The sequence below is a fragment of the Schistocerca serialis genome, unplaced genomic scaffold, assembly GCF_023864345.2.
Source record: "Schistocerca serialis cubense isolate TAMUIC-IGC-003099 unplaced genomic scaffold, iqSchSeri2.2 HiC_scaffold_406, whole genome shotgun sequence".
NCBI classification, from domain to species: Eukaryota; Metazoa; Arthropoda; class Insecta; order Orthoptera; family Acrididae; genus Schistocerca; species Schistocerca serialis.
The window spans coordinates 20,001-25,000 of record NW_026047982.1 but is presented as its reverse complement, the minus strand read 5'-3'; the positions used below and the strand labels follow the sequence as shown (position 1 = coordinate 25,000).

The 5,000-nt window shown below is 51.1% G+C and overlaps 1 non-coding gene across 1 annotated transcript in view; it reads left to right on the top strand.

Moving 5' to 3' along the window:
• Positions 1 to 4,686: 4,686 nt before the first annotated feature.
• Positions 4,687 to 5,000, top strand: part of LOC126446592 (small subunit ribosomal RNA) — a 1,909-nt gene continuing 1,595 nt past the window's right edge. Inside the window, exon 1 of the ribosomal RNA XR_007583360.1 lies at positions 4,687 to 5,000. This exon is cut by the window's right edge and continues 1,595 nt beyond it. This is a non-coding gene — a ribosomal RNA (small subunit ribosomal RNA).

Below are 5,000 nucleotides of genomic sequence, written 5' to 3'. Positions count from 1 at the left end.
ACTAGAGTAACCGTATACACGGCACTGATTAGTAATAGATGCAGAGCCATCAGAATACAGATAATATATACAACCGTCCCTATACATGCTGAAAGACTCTGCACACAATGAGAACCACACGTCAGCCAGACACTCTTATCACACACTACTCTCTTATCACACACAATATCTAACCACCAGCATGGAAGAACATCCAGTGCATCCTCTCCGCCACATGACACAATCCACACTATCATTACCAGACCGGGAGGTCCACCCAGAAAACACAATATCCCACCCTTCCGACATCCGCACATTGCTCAGCTAAGCCACGAACACCCACACATGTCCTACACAGTGGTGCACCCAACATCACAATACTGCCTCCTGTCACAGCACACAAACAATGGCAGGAATGAAAGACACAGATCTGCCACAACCATGGAATCGGAGCGCCGCCTGTCATGAGCCAAAAGTGCATCCTGACGTGACAAATCGGATAATACCGCAGGCATCCAATTACGATAATCACTATCAACGAACCTGCCGCCCCCCCCCCCAATACACCTTTCCCTACAACAATGTGTATCTGAACCTACGCTATATCGTACCTTAACCTAACCTATATCGTACCTTAACCTAACCTATATCGTACCTTAACCTAACCTATATCGTACCTTAACCTAACCTATATCGTACCTTAACCTAACCTATATCGTACCTTAACCTAACCTATATCGTACCTTAACCTAACCTATATCGTACCTTAACCTAACCTATATCGTACCTTAACCTAACCTATATCGTACCTTAACCTAACCTATATCGTACCTTAACCTAACCTATATCGTGCCTTAACCTAACCTATATCGTGCCTTAACCTAACCTATATCGTGCCTTAACCTAACCTATATCGTGCCTTAACCTAACCTATATCGTGCCTTAACCTAACCTATATCGTGCCTTAACCTAACCTATATCGTGCCTTAACCTAACCTATATCGTGCCTTAACCTAACCTAATTTGTGCCTTAACCTAACCTAATTTGTGCCTTAACCTAACCTAATTTGTGCCTTAACCTAACCTAATTTGTGCCTTAACCTAACCTAATTTGTGCCTTAACCTAACCTAATTTGTGCCTTAACCTAACCTAATTTGTGCCTTAACCTAACCTAATTTGTGCCGTAACCTAACCTAATTTGTGCCGTAACGTAACCCATGTTGTGCCGTAACGTAACCCATGTTGTGCCGTAACGTAACCCATGTTGTGCCGTAACGTAACCCATGTTGTGCCGTAACGTAACCCATGTTGTGCCGTAACGTAACCCATGTTGTGCCGTAACGTAACCCATGTTGTGCCTTAACCTAACCCATGTTGTGCCTTAACCTAACCCATGTTGTGCCTTAACCTAACCCATGTTGTGCCTTAACCTAACCCATGTTGTGCCTTAACCTAACCCATGTTGTGCCTTAACCTAACCCACGTTGTGCCTTAACCTAACCTACGTTGTGCCTTAACCTAACCCATGTTGTGCCTTAACCTAACCCATGTTGTGCCTTAACCTAACCCATGTTGTGCCTTAACCTAACCCATGTTGTGCCTTAACCTAACCCATGTTGTGCCTTAACCTAACCCATGTTGTGCCTTAACCTAACCCATGGTGTGCCTTAACCTAACCCATGTTGTGCCTTAACCTAACCCATGTTGTGCCTTAACCTAACCCACGTTGTGCCTTAACCTAACCCACGTTGTGCCTTAACCTAACCCACGTTGTGCCTTAACCTAACCCACGTTGTGCCTTAACCTAACCTACGTTGTGCCTTAACCTAACCCATGTTGTGCCTTAACCTAACCCATGTTGTGCCTTAACCTAACCCATGTTGTGCCTTAACCTAACCCATGTTGTGCCTTAACCTAACCCATGTTGTGCCTTAACCTAACCCATGGTGTGCCTTAACCTAACCCATGGTGTGCCTTAACCTAACCCATGGTGTGCCTTAACCTAACCCATGTTGTGCCTTAACCTAACCCATGTTGTGCCTTAACCTAACCCATGTTGTGCCTTAACCTAACCCATGTTGTGCCTTAACCTAACCCATGTTGTGCCTTAACCTAACCCATGTTGTGCCTTAACCTAACCCATGTTGTGCCTTAACCTAACCCATGTTGTGCCTTAACCTAACCCATGTTGTGCCTTAACCTAACCCATGTTGTGCCTTAACCTAACCCATGTTGTGCCTTAACCTAACCCATGTTGTGCCTTAACCTAACCCATGTTGTGCCTTAACCTAACCCATGTTGTGCCTTAACCTAACCCATGTTGTGCCTTAACCTAACCCATGTTGTGCCTTAACCTAACCCATGTTGTGCCTTAACCTAACCCATGTTGTGCCTTAACCTAACCCATGTTGTGCCTTAACCTAACCCATGTTGTGCCTTAACCTAACCCATGTTGTGCCTTAACCTAACCCATGTTGTGCCTTAACCTAACCCATGTTGTGCCTTAACCTAACCCATGTTGTGCCTTAACCTAACCCATGTTGTGCCTTAACCTAACCCATGTTGTGCCTTAACCTAACCCATGTTGTGCCTTAACCTAACCCATGTTGTGCCTTAACCTAACCCATGTTGTGCCTTAACCTAACCCATGTTGTGCCTTAACCTAACCCATGTTGTGCCTTAACCTAACCCATGTTGTGCCTTAACCTAACCCATGTTGTGCCTTAACCTAACCCATGTTGTGCCTTAACGTAACCCATGTTGTGCCTTAACGTAACCCATGTTGTGCCTTAACGTAACCCATGTTGTGCCTTAACCTAACCTATAATGTGCCTTAACCTAACCTAAAGTGCGCCGTAACCTAAACTATATTGCGCCTTAACCTGACGCACGTTGTCGCTGAACCTGCTCTGTAATTGTTATGCAACCCGTTAAAGTAGTGTAGTGTTGCCTAACCGCAACCCTCGCAATATAGTTCGCTACTCGCACTGCCCGGTCCCCTGTGTATCGCGTCATGTTAAACACCTTGCAGGTGTTGCTGACTTTCCACATGCTCCTGCTATACACTGTAGTGTGGATAGCAGCAGGACGTACATGCCCCCCCCCCTTCCCCCCTGCCTTCGCAAGCTGGTCGGTGAGAAGTTTGCATGTTCAATGCCCTTCGCATGCCGACGTACTCAGCCTACGTTGTGGTACGGCCTGTCACCTGTCCGCCGATGTACGCAAAACCCACAAACTGTACTGCACATTGCTCCGTATGTACTGAATGATACATCGTGGCCCATGTGACCGTATGACGACAGCGCCTAGCAACGGCGGACCATACAGTCCAAATATTGTGCACGCAGCTACGTGTCGTCTCCCTATAAGAGCTGGATTGCAGTGTGGTACGCCATACAGACGTGTGGGAGGAACGGACGCCCTGGATGGCGATCAGCATGAGCAGTCTGTTGATGTAGTGGAGCGTGTATTCGGACGTAGTCGTCTCTTCTCACACACCGTGATAGCATGTTGCACCGCGTTCCACATCTGCGACATGCTGCAGAGGCGGGCTGACAGTCGTTCGCGCAATGGACACCGCATACGTACGGGGTCTACCTTCCACGTGTTCTCTAGGCGTGCACATGTTGTTGCGTCTATGTGGGCAGACGTAGTGTGTTGTGACACCTGACACAGGCATGCAATACTCGTTGCAAATGGCGATGGACGTGTACGTTTGCTGGTGACGTTACGCAAATGAACAACCGGTAACCCGTTGTGGTGCGGTTGTTCTCGCTAGAGGTGAATCAGTGTTGGCGACGATCGGTCGAGCTATTAACCGGTTGTTTCAGGGATACCCACCATGCCCACGAACGTGAAAGGGGACCCACCATGCCCACGAACGTGAAAGGGGATCTGGGTGTGAGGCGATACGCGGCGGTGGCTGGGTGGGACCGTCCCCGGCCGGTGAGGGGGGGCCGCCCGGCGTGCTGGCAGCGCGGTGCGTGGGCGCACGCGCTACAGCCGGCTGGTGGGGGCGGCCGGTGGCAGGCGCGCCGGCCGACGGACGCGGCAGGCGGCGCAGCTGCGCGCCGGCGCCCCCTGCTCGCGGCGCCTTGCGGCCAAAGTAGGTCCTCGCGGGCCCGGTGCGAAGCGCGGTGGCCATCTGCAGTGTGCTGGTCCGATTGAGGACTTTGTGCGCTGAGGATGCGCCGCCGCCCGGCGCTCGGCGCCGCGACGCCGTCTGCTGCTCGGTCGCCCCAGCGGTTCTCGCAGGTGGTTTGTATCGCAGCTGTGCGGACGTGTTGGCGCGTGCGCTGTGCTGGGAGAGTTCGCTTCGGCACCCAAGTAGGGCTTTTGTCCTTCTGTGGCGCTGGCGTTGGAGCTGCCGGTCACCGTAGGTGGCGCGTGTTGTCTCCCGCCGGCAATGCCACGACAGCACGCTCCCGGGCCTCTGTCGGCAGCGGCAAGCTCAGTTGGGAGCACGGGTGGTCGCACCTAAAGCGTCTACTCGCCTAACTCCGGGCGATTGCGCCTCTCTCGAACCCGACCAAGTACTTAGGACGGCGCTGCGCGCCGCCGGGACCTGAGAGGGTTTCGAGGTGTGTTGTGCAGGGGAGCTCAGCCTCCTCCTGTTTGCAGAATAATTGAGCGGACGCTTGCGTGTTCGCGCGGGCCCCCGGGACACACTCCCGGGCGGCCGGCTGCTCAGCTCTAGTTGACGCAGCTCCCTGGTTGATCCTGCCAGTAGTCATATGCTTGTCTCAAAGATTAAGCCATGCATGTCTCAGTACAAGCCGCATTAAGGTGAAACCGCGAATGGCTCATTAAATCAGTTATGGTTCCTTAGATCGTACCCACGTTACTTGGATAACTGTGGTAATTCTAGAGCTAATACATGCAAACAGAGTCCCGACCAGAGATGGAAGGGACGCTTTTATTAGATCAAAACCAATCGGTCGGCTCGTCCGGTCCGTTTGCCTTGGTGACTCTGAATAACTTAGGGCTGATCGCACGGTCCTCGTACCGGCGACGCATCTTT